The sequence below is a fragment of the Schistocerca gregaria genome, chromosome 8 (genome assembly GCF_023897955.1).
Source record: "Schistocerca gregaria isolate iqSchGreg1 chromosome 8, iqSchGreg1.2, whole genome shotgun sequence".
NCBI lineage: Eukaryota > Metazoa > Arthropoda > Insecta > Orthoptera > Acrididae > Schistocerca > Schistocerca gregaria.
In genome coordinates, this window is record NC_064927.1 from 170,894,080 (window position 1) to 170,909,860 (window position 15,781).

General features: G+C 44.9%; 1 pseudogene; it reads right to left on the reverse strand.

Annotated features, from left to right (window-relative positions):
* Positions 1-675: 675 nt before the first annotated feature.
* On the reverse strand, positions 676-793 carry LOC126285510 (5S ribosomal RNA; annotated as a pseudogene).
* Between the last annotated feature and the right edge of the window lie 14,988 nt (positions 794-15,781).

Consider the following 15,781-nt stretch of genomic DNA (forward strand, 5'->3'; position numbering starts at 1 on the left):
GGTGGGGAACAATAGCCTGTGGCGCAAATATACTCACACTTTAATAATTCAGTAATTGCGAAAGCGAGCCCTTGGAGACTAGCAAGATACTTTACGAATAATTTAAAATCTTTACGAAACTTCTTTACCAGACGACTTCGACATAATGACGAAAAGAAAAATTTCATTGCATGCTAAATTTTCGGTATCCATGCAGTAAAACTGCCACAGAATGATGGCGTTTTAACATACAGCTTCTTCATTACCAAATGTATTGGTGACAAATTTTGTAGATAGTATTAACCTATACCACTGAATGTATCAGAAAAACTTCATCACTGAACGATAAGTAGTTCAGGAGACATGGCGCCATAAAAGCTGACTGCTGGAGACACTACCGAATCATGCACGGCGTTTTAATTTATTACTTCTTTACTATTTTCACAAAACCTTTCGTAGACGGCATCCATATACGCCGCTGAAAGTAAACGAAAAACCACTCCGACTACGGGCCACAAGTGGCCCATTGGGACCATCCGACCGCCGTGTCGTCCTCAGAGGAGGATGCAGATGGAGTGGCGTGGGGTCAGTACACCGCTCTACCGGTCGTGATGACGGTATTCTTGGCCGAAGCCGCTACTATTCGGTCGAGTAGCTTCTCAATTGGCATCACGAGGCTGAGTGCATCCCGAAAAATGGCAACAGCACATGGCGGCCTGGATGGTCACCCATCCAAGTGCCGACCACGCCCGACAGCGCTTAACTTCGGTGATCTCACGGGAACCGGTGTAGCCATTGCGGCAAGGCTGTTGCCACACCGCTGAAAGTACGAAGAAAAATATATCATGCACGACGCATAGTTCAGGAGGTATGACGTCATAAACACTAAGACGCGTGAAAAGCTGCCACTACATGCAGGACTTTTTAGTGGAGTACTTCTTACTACTAACTCTCTTCATAACATATTTCGCAGACGGTAGGCACATATACCACTGGAATCACCTGCTAAATTATATCATTGTACAGCACGCAGTTCAGGAAACGAAGGTCACGAACATTGCGCTACGTGCAAATGAAATTACAAAGCGAACTTTGCTGGACGTATGGGTACAGGTACGTGTGTAATGTGATGTGTGTAGAACACATTTGACATCAGTGTACGGGCAAAAATCCTTGAACGATTTCAATCAAATTTGACACACATATCAGTTACAATTTAGAAATAAGTACTGTGGGGGTACAACAACCGTTTTTCTATTGGGATGAGTGTAATAACACGGAGAGAGGAGGAAGGAGATGGAGAGAGAGCGAGGGGGAAGGAGGAGATAGACACAATAGGAAGGAGTGGAGATAGATATAGTGGAGGGGGAAATGGACAGAGGAGGAGATAGCCAGAAACAGGAAAGAAATGATGCAGAGAGACTGGGGGAGGAAGAAATAGATGGGGGAGGAGGAATTGAACAGACGGAAGGGAAGAGGAGGTGGAAGGAAGTAGGGGCATTAGGGGATGGACAGAGAGTGGGGATAGAAGAGCGAACAGAAAGAAGGGGTGCTGGACAGAGAGAGAGGACTGGAGGAGACTACTAGATGGAATAGTAGGAGATTGGAATAAATACATACGCAGGCAACTCGGGGTAATCGGCGTTTTAAATAACAGTGGGATTGCGATTTCTTCTGTGCAGTCATACACAGCAAACAATGAACTAAATACATCCATACGAAAAGGCAACGCAGGGCACTTTTCCTCGACAAACTCTAAAATTCTATGCAAATTTTACTTAAGTAGATGCAGCATGCTAACTATGACGAGAAAAAATCGTTCCTTCATCGAGCAAAGATTTCAAATCGGAACTTTCTTCAGCAAATAGTTTCCTTCAAATTCGATGATAACCATTTCATAGCGGCCGAAGCGCAATGCCTCAACGCAGATACTAGCATTAGGCGAACAGTACAACGCCTACAAAGTTGTTCTCTTTGCAGAATGAAGAGAGCAGGTCTGTAGCAGTCATAAAATTAATTGGTAACGATGGAACTCAAATTGATGATGGAATCAGTTATTGATGAAATACGAGGTATGCCAGTGAGCAGTGGACTGACAAATAACATAACTTGTTTTACACGTGTCTCCGTTTCAGCAAAGTTTCCCATTCAACTGGATCAGACATTCTTCCAATGAAACTTAATGGACGATGGACGAAGAAACTAGTTTTTTTCTGCTAGGTCTTCTAGGATTCACGGACATTCCTGTTCCACAATGTTGGGCAATGTGCTGCATGCATGACAGGCCACTAGCACGTTTTGCTGTTGATTTAAGATTATATCTAACACGCCAGTATAGCCCCAGCTGGGTAAGTCGAGTAGAGTCTGTACCTTGGCCTCAAAGATCATCTCAATTCTCTGTCTGGTGTCATCTCAATAGCGAAATGTACAGCATTCCCGTTGATACAATTGAATAATTAGAGTAACGAATTGTACAATGTTGTCAACTTTACGAATAACCCAGATGTGCTTCTGCTACTTCTCATTACTTTCGTCTTTCGTCGACTTCCTCACAATCCATATTCTGTACTCATTAGATTGTTCATTACATTCAGCACATCATGTAATTCTTCTTCACTTTCACTCAGGGCAGCAATGTCATCAGCTAATCATATCTCTGATATGCTTTCATCTTGAATTTTATTTCCGCTCCTAAACCTGTCATTCATTTCCATATTTGCTTCGTCATGTACAGACTGAACAGTAGGGGCGAAAGACTACATTTCTGTCACACAACCTTTTTAATCCGATCACTTCGTTTTTGGTCGTCCACTCTTATTATTCTCTCTTGGCTCTTGTACATATTGTGTACTACCAGTCTCTGCCTACAGCTTATCCCTATTTTTGTCATAATTTAGACCATCTTGCACCATTTTACATTGTCGATCGCTTTTTAGAGTTCGACAAATCCTAAGGGCGTGTTTTGATTTTTCTTTAGTCTTGCTTCCATTATCAACCGCAAATTTAGAATTGCCTCTCTCACGTCTTTACTTGTCCTAAAGCCAAACTGATCGTCATCTACTACCTCCTCAATTTTATTTTCCATTCTTGTGCATATTATTTTTGCCAGGAACTTGGATGCATGAGCTGTTGAGCTGATTGTACGATAATTCTCGCATTTGTCAACTCTCGTAGTCTTCGGAATTGTGTGGTGAAATTTTGCCGAAAGTCAGGTGGTATGTCGCCAGAATTCTACACACCAACGTGAATAATCGTTTTCTTACCACTTTGTAATCTCCCAACAGTAAAAATATGAATAGAATTCACATTCAGTGTAACCTGCCAACAGTTCATTTTTCCATAACCTCGCAATAATAACGTGACTAACTTCCCAATAAAAAATGTGACTCATATATATAACCTTTCAATAATTAACTGACCGTGAATCTAAACTTGTAAATTTGTACGTCAGCAGTGCTGCGTCATGGCCCTGAAATATTATTCTGAATAAATTGAAAATTATTACCTCAATGAAGTCGCCGGATAACACGTATATATCTGCTCCTATAAGAAATGCTTCTGGAACAGCCCAGTGCAATGCTGGCCGCTAGATTTGTCGTGTATAAAAAGAAACAACTGATTTTTCTTTACGATAATCGGGATGACCATGGATTGCAGAAATTACTAAATTCTTTAAATTCAGATGAGTGATTGTCAAAAAGTTAATTTTATAAAAAAGATTATTATTAAAAGATATTTTTTTAAAACATTGATGTGGGACTTGATATAACAATAGTACAAATGTAGGTGTAACAAATTAGACATGGGCGTGGCTGCTTTTACCTTATACTACATCGTTCAGGCACAACCACCCCAACTGACCGACTGCGAGCTACCACTACTACTGCTGACACACCTCTTACTGCAGCCGACACTGCTCTCTGCAGCCGACACTGCTCTCTGGTCTGCGATTCTATTATAGCTTATATATCGCAGGTAGCGCGTGAGCAATCCATCGGAATTACATCTGCTCGAGTGCGCTAGCAATAAATTCCTTAGTCATAGACCTTTTACAACTTCCCCAACGGTTATGAAATTCTGATGGAATGTGATCTATTCATTCTGGCTTATTTGATTTTAAGTCCTCCAAAGCTCTTTTAATTTCTGATCCTTATACTGGATCTCCTATCTCACATAAATCAACACTTGTCTCTTGTATCACATGAGACAAATCTTCCCCCTCATAGAGGCTATCAATTTATTCTTTCCACCTATCTGCTCTCTCCTCTGCATTTACCAGAGGAATTCCTGTTTCACTCTTAATGTTACCACCCTTGCTTTAAGTGTCACCGAATGTTGTTTTCAGTTTTTCACATGCTGAGTCAGTCCTTCCAACAATCATTTCTTCTTACATTTCTTCACATGCTGTCATTTCGTGTTAACTTCCCTACACTTCCTATTTATTTCATTCCTCAGCGACTTGCATTTCTGTGTTCCTGTGATTCCGAGAACATCTTTTTACTTCCTCCTTTCATTGGCCAACTGAAGAATTTCTTCTGTTACCTATGGTTTCTTCACAGTTACGTTCTTTGTACCTATGTTCTCCTTTCCAAATTTTGTGATGGCCCTTTTTAGAGATACCCATGCCTTCTAAACAGTACTGCCTTATTGCTGTATCTTTAACTTTAGAAAACTTCAAGCATATCTCGTCATTCTTTAGTACTTCCGTATCCCACTTCTTTGCGTAATGATTCTTCCTGACAAATGTCTTAAACTTCAGTCTACTGTTGCGGACCATCGATGGTCGAACCAAAGACTCCAGATGGCAAAGCTGAAGCCGGCACCCACCTTGCTGCATTTCGTCAGGAGGCCGAGCAAGTTCAATAGCGTCAAGGGGCAGTGCAGAGTGATACAGCAGTATTCGGAAGTATTCCTTTATTCACATAATTTACAGTACTTTGATGGGTGCAGCGTAGTGTCGGCGTGCTGCCCACAGCGCTGATCTGCGAGTCCAGCCAGCTCAGCAATTCCTGGTATGCCGACGCTGCTGCTCCATCATCAAGGCCACTCAGCTAGGAGTCAGCCGCACTCTGCTCGGTCGTCGCCCACCGAGTTGTCGCGTCTTGTGCTGCATAACTGTCCTCGATTCCGTACAGTGTTACAGTCCCTAGTCCCTGCCGCCCTCTGCCCTGTTTGGCCTGTTCTGTTTGACCATGCGTCGAACTTGGATGTAATGGTCAACCGTGGCCCTCCGTTACTGCTGCTCCCAGAACAGGACCTGACTCGAACCCGTGCCCTCCTGGATGCTGTGCTACAACTTGCCACTAGTGGTGCTTGCCAGATGGCAACAATCGCCACTGTCTCTGGCGCTGCTGCAGCGCTGCCGCGCATTCTGCAGTGTACACCTCGCCCAGACCCCGGTACGCCAAGTGAGAAGTGAATTTGGACTGTTCTGGACCTGCTGAAGACCGCTGTCACTGCCCTCCTTTAGGCAGACCGTGCAATCTCCAAATACCCGGCCGCCGTTCCGTCCCGCCCCAGTGTTGTGTCCCCAGAGGCGAAATACAGTTCGAAGAAGTACGTAGAAACCAAGAACACGTTACACAGAATATTTACAACATCGCTGGCCCCTATAAGCGTAGACCAGCACAGATCCGACCCGCCTCTCGACTGACCCGGCACACCCCTCAAGCTAAATGTGCCGGACTATTTATACTGCCTTCCCCCTCGCTACTGACGTAGTGTCAGAGAGAGACTGAAACTATGGTAGGACTAAATTCCCATACGTCAGCCACTCACACATAGCCACTCCTGTCTCTGGCCTACTGCCCCACCTCAGACGTCGCAATAACTTAAAGCAACGCTGCAGTTCCCTGCCTCGCTGTTGCTTTACTCCAAACACATCGTACGTGTAAGACGCCGCTGCAGCTCCGGGCCATGTTAACTCTGCCTGGCCTACTGGCTGCCGACTATTACCACACACTGTCAGCGGCCCCAGACTTCATGGTCCAACCGCGGCTTCACTAAATTTTCACATAATTCCGCCAGCCCCAGTGGCCGAGCAGTTCTAGGCGCTTCAGTCCGGAACCGCGCCGCTGCTACTGTCGCAGGTTCGAATCCTGCCTCGGGCATGGATTTGTGTGATGTCCTTAGGTTAGTTAGGTTTAAGTAGTTCTAAGTTCTGGGGGACTGATGACCACAGATGTTAAGTCCCATAGTGCTCAGAGCCATTTGAACCATTTTTTGAACAAAATTCCCCTTTCCAACGACTAAGACCAATACTAGCGCAGCACTACTCTTCATCGCAACTATATTGTGATCTGAACCTTCATCTGCTCCTGGGTACACCTTACAATCTAGTAACCGATTTTGGAATCTCTGTCTGATCAAGACAACCGAAATCTTCCCATATTACCCTGTTTTTCCAAGTATAGCTCCTCCTCTTGTGATTCTCGAACAGAGTATTTACTATTACTAGTTGTAATTTATTACAGAAGTCAATTAGTCTTTCTCCTATCTCATTCCTTATCCCAAGCCCAAATTGTATTGTAACCTTTTCTTCTACTTCTTTCCCTACAACTGCCTTCCAGTCCCCCATGACTATTAGATTTTTATCTCCCTTGACATACTGCATTACCCTTTCAATGTCCTCAGATACTTTCTGTATCTTTTCATCTTGAACTTGCGACGTCTTCATGTATACCTGAACTATCACTGTCGATGTTGGTTTGGTGTTGATTCTGGTAAGAATAACCCTATCACCGAACCGTTCACAGTATCTCACTCTCTGCCCTACAATCCGGTTCATAACGAAACCTGCTCCCGTTAAATCATTTTCTGCTCTTGTTGATATTACCCTATACTCATCTGAGCAGGCTTTATTGTCCTCGCCGGCCGGTGTGGCCTTCCGGTTCTAGGCGCTTCAGTCTGGAACCGCGTGACCGTTACGGTCGCAGGTTCGAATCCTGCCTCGGGCATGGATGTGTGTGATGTCCTTAGGTTAGTAAGGTTTAAGTAGTTCTAAGTTCTGGTGGACTGATGATCACAAATGTTAAGTTCCATAGTGCTCAGAGCCATTTTCTTGCCCTCTTTCCATTTCACTTCACTGACTTCTACTATATGCAGATGGAGCCTTTGCATTTCCCTTTTCAAATTTTCTGGTTTACCTACCACGTTCAAGCTTCTGACCTTCCATGCCCTCGACACATAGAGCGTTATCCGTTCGGTGTTTATTCAATACTTTTCTCATGGTCACCCCCTTAGGAGTCCCCTCCTAGAGATCCTAATGGGAGACTGACTATTCCGGATGGATCATGCTGACGATTTTTCAATTACACACGTGTCTTTAATTCAGTGGTTTCTATTGGCATCTGCATCCTCATGGCGTTGATCATTGCTGACTTTTCCACCTTTAGGGGAAGTTTTCTACCCTAAGGGCAAGGGAGTGCCCTGAATCTGTCCACTCCTCTGGCCTCTTGACAAGGCCGTTGGCAGAATGAGGGTGACTTCTTATGTCGGAAGTTTTCGGTTGCCAATGATTATTATTAATCAAAGGAGTGGTGGGGTTCGAACCCAGGACTGAGGACGTTTTGATTACTAATCAGAGACGCTTCGGCTATACCACGGGTAATTCTGGGAAGTTCCTCAGCATTATTGTTTGGGCTAGGAGGCAGCATTGTCTGTGGGAAATGGGTTTCTGGGGTGCAGCTTTGAAGATGGGACAAGCAGTTCGTCCTCCATGGACATCTCGATCCGAAAACGCTCAGTTAGCAGTCGAAAGTTTCTTAGGGAGAGTAAGTAGTTCCACGACCATTGGTTCCCATTGCTATTGATTGTCGACCCCCTTTCGATGCTTAAAACACAGGTGGCAGGCAGGCTGGCTGGCAGTCTTGTCATGGCATAGTTGAGGGGAAGAGGAGCTGATTCTGATGCTAGACCAGCTGCTCCTCTCTGGCCACAAACTCTAAAGGTTGCTTCAGCTATTGGTTCTAGGGAAAGTACGACCCTAGACGTGGGAGCCTATGCGGTAATAAGGCTGTGTGCATTGGTAGTGAGCTCACTGAGTCGGCGCACCTGATCAAACATGGTGCAGGGTCTGTGGCCATGTAAAAATTCGGCAGGGCTACTTCGAATCACTGGAGTGCCCAGTAGGTGGCGAGGAAGCAGGCGAGTAGCCTACCTCTCCGGTGTCGGCTGTCATCTTTGTTTTACGCGTCTGTGTTTTAAGGATCTTTAACATCCATTTGGCCTCCAAATTTTACGCGGGATGTAATGGGCAATGGTTAGGTAAGCAGTGCTATTGCGTTTTCAGGAATCCTCAAATGCAGATCTGAATTGGAAGCCACTGTCGGAAACCTCATTGGAAGGTGGCCTCTGTATTGCAGATATGATGGACAGATGGACAGGGTACGGATAGCAGCTGCTATGTTAGCCATCTGCATCACATATGAATAGCTAGAGAGGGCATCGACAACTAGCAAACACATTGCTCCCCAGAATGGTGTGGTAAAATCGACATGCTTCCTTTGCCAGTGGTGGTCAGGGCGTGGCTACCGGTTGAACTACTGTGCTGAAGCTGATTGTGGGCCTAAGCTTGCCCACTGCTTGCGGCGTGTTCTGTGTGGTGTCGACACCACATGTGGCCGCGCTATGGCCTTCGTTCTGCACATTCCCTAGTGGGGAGTGCGGAGGAGTTTCAGAATGCGGGGACGGACCATAGGAGGAGCTACTACACGGCGTTCAGACTCGTCTGTAGATAACGTCCTCAGTGACATTAAGCCGGTATCTAAGGAAAAATGGCGCGCCGTACCAAGTTAGTGCTGTTAGGCAGAGTCTCTTCGCTACCCTATCAAACTGCAGACAACACCCAGCAGAGTTACGGATCATGACACATTTCTGCCGCTAACTTCGCACGCTGTAGTCGGGAAAATTTTCAAGATGTGACACTGATTTGCATCTAAAACAAAACACAGCGCTTCATTTCTGTCAAACTCTGTGTGTAGGCCACATGGAGTGGAAGAAAAGTGCGACAGCACTTGGGTGCTGCACGATCGCCTGATAACGGATGTTGTAGTTATAGTTACTTACGATAGACGTCCTTCGCCGAAAGCACTGTTCTGACTTATCGGGAAGTTTTGAATGGAGACCGACCAGCAAAATGAGGAGCTTGTGATCGGTGATCAAGTGGAACTTAGTACTACAAAGAGACATGTGAAACATTGCGACACCGATGTGTGATAAATAACACCTCCCTTTCAATTTGCGATTAATTCCTCTGTGCAACATTTAATGTTTTAGATGCAAACGGTTGGGCTGTTCTGTGCCGTGTGCCGTTGGTGTATTTGTTGGATACCATGGCACCGATGCCAGAATTTGACGTGTTTGTGTCAGGCATTAAACGTTTGTCAGGATGGGATGTTGCTAAACAAAGGGCCGAACTAAGACAATTTTTAAGTGCCAAGAAAACCTTCTGCCACGCCTCTAAATATATAAATTTAACACCTTTCTTACGCAGTTGACTAAGCGCGTGGGAAAATGATCGGCAATGGGAATAAGTTTCGCGTAATAGTTTACTTTGCTGAAGGATGGCTGTAGTTCTTGGAGTATCTTAGGAGCAGGTAAGTTTGTTAATGCATCCACGTGTTCCTGTGTGGGTGTTAGCTCTTCGTTACTTGATATACATCCCGGGTACTAGATACTGTGTTCAAAGAGACTAGGTTTGTCGTGGCCACAATGCAGATCATGGGCCTAGAGCCGCTCAGACAACATTTGTAGGCTGTACAGCTACTGCTCCCATGTGTCCCCATTAATTAGCAAATCATCTAAGTAGTTAACACAGCTGGGGAAACTTTGAATGAGTTTCTCAAGATATGTCTGAAATATCATAGGAGTGTTTGCAACCCTAGTGACTAGAAAATACTATAGGCGACTGAAAGTAGGTATCAACGAGGTCTGTCTATAAAAAATAATGACCCCTATTCAATTTTTCCACTTCCGCCAGCTTGGAAATTGGATACAGATCGACATTTGCTTGAGCATTACTGGTATACTTAAAATCGTAACAAATTCTAAGTGAACCCTCTGTTTCTTCATTATCAGCGTGAGCATAGCCCGCTGGCTAGACGTTAATGGAAATATAGCTCACGTACTTTGCAACCTATCTAGTTGCACTATGTCTGCTCATGTATGGCGAAACGCACAGGATGAGCTCTACAGACCTTGGGCACCGCCGATTCCATTAAGGATACTTGGGTCTGGAACTCTGTCGCACAACCTAAGGTAGATTCAAACATTTGCTCAAATTGTGCACATAATGTACCAAAGTTCTGCAAATGATATTGCACTGGAAACCAGATACGATTGGTCAAGAAGCGAAAAAGTCTAAATGGATCTAAACTAAAAATGTTGCTTGTCGTCCAAGGCTTGAGTACTAGCACAATCAGTCGGTGAGCTACATGTTTATACTTGGCTTGGACTACGGTCTGACATTGCAAGGGGATTGATTGATAATTGTACGTCACGACAGTGCCATGAGGAGCCTCCACTGCAGGAATCCTATGCGCCGGTACGTCAGGTCATTAATCAGACTCGTGGCCTCGTATGTGTCCAGCTGGAAATCGGCTGTCGCTCCGTTAATGTTCAGTCGCAACATGAGTCCCTGTGTCCTGTCTGCTACTGCTATGGCTCGTGCGCCGACAGCCAATTTTGTTTACGCACGCTGACCGAGGCAGACACTGTATAGATGTCACAGTTCGCGGCATGCAAAACATGTGACGCCACGGAAAGGGCTGTAATGTCATTGATTCCGTAGGCCGCAGTCAACTCGATTTGAGAGCACGAACTTTTCTGGGACCCTTTCACAATGACGGGGAGGAAACAGTTACACGAGCCTCTGGTGACTCTCGGACACGTCCACGACGAACAAGACGCTTCTGTTCATGCGCGTCTGCCGGCGCTATCGCCGATGGGTCGCTAACTACTGCACTGGATATTGAATCCCACGTTGGAAGCCTACAGGACGAATGAGTGTTCGGCAAATAGGATGTGACGTTGACTGGTCAGCAGTTGGTAGTAGAGCACAACGGGGACTACATCTGGTGCAGTTGCGTCGTTAAGTTTGGTAATTTTTAGCACATCACTCTGAGTTGGATTAGATGATTCTCAAGCCTACTAATTTCTCTATCAGGAGCGAGGCATGTAATAACGTCACAGCTTGTATATATGACGCACCATACTTCTTATAGGAAAAATCACGCTTGCGTGCTAAGCCTCTGTTCAGTAGCCACTTTGAAACTGACACATAACGTATTTCAGATTATTTTTATGCTTATTTCCCTTGATCAAGTAATCGATCACTGATGTTGCACAATAATTGCGGTCGATATTCAGAACTTCCAGTGATTCTCCCTTCAATTCCTTTCTGTTCACGTCCCTCTTTACTGCTGTGAAGAGAATGCACAATTGGGAGGCTAGGAGCTGGCTACCATAAAAATCTTCAAAACGCAGCCTCAAGTGGACAGACTGGCATTCGCATCCATTCGTGTCGCTCATCCCACGCTCTCTGGGCTTGACGTGGTACGACTTTTTTCCGTAGAGAAAACACAACATTGTTTCTAGAACCCTTTCAGAAAGGTAAGCATTCTCTAGTCAGGTGTTGCTTCCCAGAGGCGTGTGAATCTTCGTTACCTCAGTAGCTACGGCACAAAATAAGGTTCGGTTAAAGAATGAGATTTTCACTCTTCAGCGGAGTGTGCGCTGATGTGAAACTTCCTGACAAAAAAATGGTTCAAATGGCTCTGAGCACTATGGGACTTAACATCTTAGATCATCAGTCCACTAGAACGTAGAACTACTTAAACCTAACTAAGCTAAGGACATCACACAACACTCAGCCATCACGAGGCAGAGAAAATCCCTGAATCGAACCCGGGAACCCGGGCGTGGGAAGCGAGAAAGCTACCGCACGACCACGAGACGCGGGCAAACTTCCTGACAGATTAAAACTCGAACTCAGGACCTTCGCCTTTCGCGGAAAAGTGCTCTAGCGACTTTTATCTGCATTTTGTTCGTTGTTGATTGTTGTGTTTGGTCGTTGCGGACGTCACATGAAACCCGGTCAAGTTCGTTTGTTGATCCTTCCAAGCAGTTTTTTTTTAATTACAGAGCCAATCAGCGCTCTGACCGAACACGCTGAGCTACCGTGCCGGCTACTGAGCTACTGAAGCACAACTCACGACCCGCCCTCACAGCTTTAGATATGCCAGTACCGCGTCTCCTACCTTCCAAACTTCACAGAAGCTCTTCTGCGAACGTTGCAGAGCTAGCACTTCTGGAAGAAAGGATATTGCGGAGACATAGCTTAGACACAGCTTAGGGGATGCTTACAGAATTAGATCTTCACTCTGCAGCGGAGTGTGTGCTGATATGAAACTTCCTGACAGAGTAAGTTTGGAAGGTAGTAGACGAGGTACTGGCAGAATTGAAACTGTGAGAACGGGTCGTGAGACGTGCCTGAGAAGCTCTGTCGGTAGACCACTTGCCCGCCAAAGGCAAAGGTCCCGAGCTCGAGTCTCGGTCCGGCACACAGTTTTAATCTGTCAGGAAGTTGCAACGTTCGATTAATATTTTCATAATCCAATGTTCTGTTATTTTTCGTAGAGTATACATTTTATCGTCCGTCTGTACGTGCCAGGCGTCTCATAGGTCTGTTTCCAAATTATACTATGGAGTGAGAGAGGTTTTCTGCCTACCTCCCCGCTCCAGATGTGTGGATGTAAATGAAATGGTTATCATCGAATTTGAAGGAAACTATTTGCTGAAGAAAGTTCCGATCTGAAATCTTTGCTCGATGAAGGAACGATTTTTTCTCGTCATAGTTAGCATGCTGCATCTACTTAAGTAAAATTTGCATAGAATTTTAGAGTTTGTCGAGAAAAATTGCCCTGCGTTGGCTTTTCGTATGGATGATTTTAGTTCATTCTTTGCTGTGTATGACTGTATAGAAGAGATCGCAATCGCACTGTTATTTAAAACGCTGATTACCCCGACTTGCCTGCGTATGTATTTATTCCAATCTCCCACTATTCCATCTAGTCGTCTCCTCCAGTCCTCTCTCTCCGTCCAGCACCCCTTCTTTCTGTTCGCTCTTCTATCCCCACTCTCTGTCCATCCGCTAATGCCCCTACTTCCGTCCATCTCCTCTTCCCTTCTATCTGTTCAATTCCTCCTCCCCCATCTACTTCTTCCTCCCCCCCGTCTCTCTGCATCATTTCTTTCCTGTTTCTGGCTATCTCCTCCTCTATCCATTTCCCCCTCCACTATATCTATCTCCACTCCTTCCTATTGTGTCTATCTCCTCCTTCCCCCTCGCTCTCTCTCCGTCTCCTTCCTCCTCTCTCCGTGTTATTACACTCATCCCAATAGCAAAAATTGTTGTACCCCTACAGTAGTTATTTCTAAATCGTAACTGATATGTGTGTCAAATTTGATTGAAATCGTTCAGGGATATTTGCCCGTACACTGATATCAAATATGTTCTACACACATCACATTACACACGTATCTGTACCCATACGTCCAGCGAGGTTCGCTTTGTAATTTCATTTGCACGTAGCGCAATGTTCGTGACGTCTCATTTCCTGAACTGCGTGCTGTACAATGATATAATTTTGCAGGTGATTCCAGTGGTATGTGTGCCTATAAAAAAATTACTTGAGTTCAACTCGACTTAACTCGAATTTTCTACCACCATCGACCGGCGAGGCCCCTGCACATTCAGAAACAACGAAGTTAATAGCAACGAGGAGGAGAACGCCTTGTGTTTGGCAGTGGAGGAGTGTACTTCATGCTAGGAGTTTGGAGAGAGAGGACTTCTGGCTAGCAGATGGTGAAGTAAGGACCTGCTGCTAGACGACTGACGGGGCAAGTCTTCGAGTCGCAAAGGACGATGTTTCCACTCGAGTATTAAGTATATAAAGAGTATCCAGCTACTACCGCCACTGTGTTCTGCGTTATGCGTTACGCTACGAATGTGGTAAGATGGGCGATAATTACAATAACCGATTCAGTAGGGACGCGATATTAGTTGATTCCCTTCACGAGCCATTTATTCGGTTTTTTTACTTCACAATCAGATAGTTCACTTACAGTGTGCACTTTTGGCGATAGCACTATAGTTGGAACCTACTGTTCCGTGTTTACTAATCACGCTTACAGTCACTGGTTGTATTTGTGCATTAGTCACATATTTTTTGAATTTATCGTGTCCATTCATGTTCGTCAAGGTTAGTGTCCATTCTTAGACTACTTTAGGCAAGCATTTGACGTTCAGGTGGTTATCTCAGTGGTTAACCAATGTGCTCTGCTTTTCGATAATAAACATAATCGCTGTAGTAACCACTGGTTTCTGTTACGGATCAGATGACCCCCTTCGCTTAGTAATACGTCTCTGTGCTTGGTATGGTTCCCATACTGCCATACTTGATTGGACCGCCCCTATTAGCCATCATTCAGTAAGATCTTTTCGTTGTGCAACGTAATCAATTCCTTTAATTTATATGATAATATGGAGTGCTTTTCATCTCTGTAGGTCGCCAGACATCGGGCTATAGATTCAAAGTACATACAAAACAGCACGACCCACATTCTACACCTTGCAAATTAGAAGCCCATGCCACGTATGTCTGCTTACATTGGTTAGCGCAATGCTTGAATTTATGCCTACCTACCACAACATCCATTTGTTTACCGTAACAATGGCAAACTGTAACCATCGCGAAAGCCCAAAGCGGGAGGGCGTATTTTTGCACCACTTCTTGCAGTTTACACTGAGGTAACAAAAGTCATCGGATACTACCCCCCCCCCCCCCCCCAAATCACGTGTCGGATATCCTTTTACCGGACGACGTGCAGCAACTCGAAGTGGCATGGACTGAACAATTCGTTGGAAGTACCCTGAAGAAATATTGAGCCAAGGTGCCTCTATAGCCATCTACAACAACTGTGAAAGTATTGCCGGCGCATGATTTTGTGCACGAACAGATCTCTCGACCACGTCCCACAAATGTTCGATGGGATTCATCCCGGGCGATCTCGGTGGCCAAATCACTTGCTGTGATTGTCCAGAATGTCCTTCAAACCAGTTGCGAGCAAATTGTGGCCCAAAGACATGGCGTACTGTCGTGCATAAAAATTCCATCCATGAATGGTTGAGAATGGCGTCGAAGTAGCCGAACATAACGATTTATGGTCAATTATAAATTGATTTGGAACAGAGGACCCAGTCCGTTTTATGTAAATACAGAAGTTGGACCATTATGGAATATGGGGAGTAGCTCACAACTGGTTCACCACTTACTTTAGCAATAGGCAGCAAAAGGTCATTATTCCCAATGTTGATAACGGCTGTGATGTGGGGTCTGAGTGGGGTACTGTCAAGTGGGGGGTGAACCAGGGATCAGTGGTGGGGCCGCACCTTTTCCTTATTTATATAAATGAGATGCCCTCAAGTATTACGGGTAGCTCTAAACTTCTGTTTGCAGATGACACTAGCTTGATAGTAAAGGATGTTGTGTGCACCATTGGCTCGGTTTCAAATACTACAGTAAATGACTTGAGTTCATGGCTTGTAGAAAATAAGCTAGCGCTAAATCACAGTAAGATTCAGTTTTTACAATTTCTGACACACAATTCAACAAATTCTGACGTTATAATTTCACAGAACGGGCATATGATTATTGAAACCGGTTAAAATTCGTAGGTAATGAGCTGCTGTGGAAAGCCAACGTTCAGGATCTTGTTCAAAGACTTAATACTGCCATTTTTA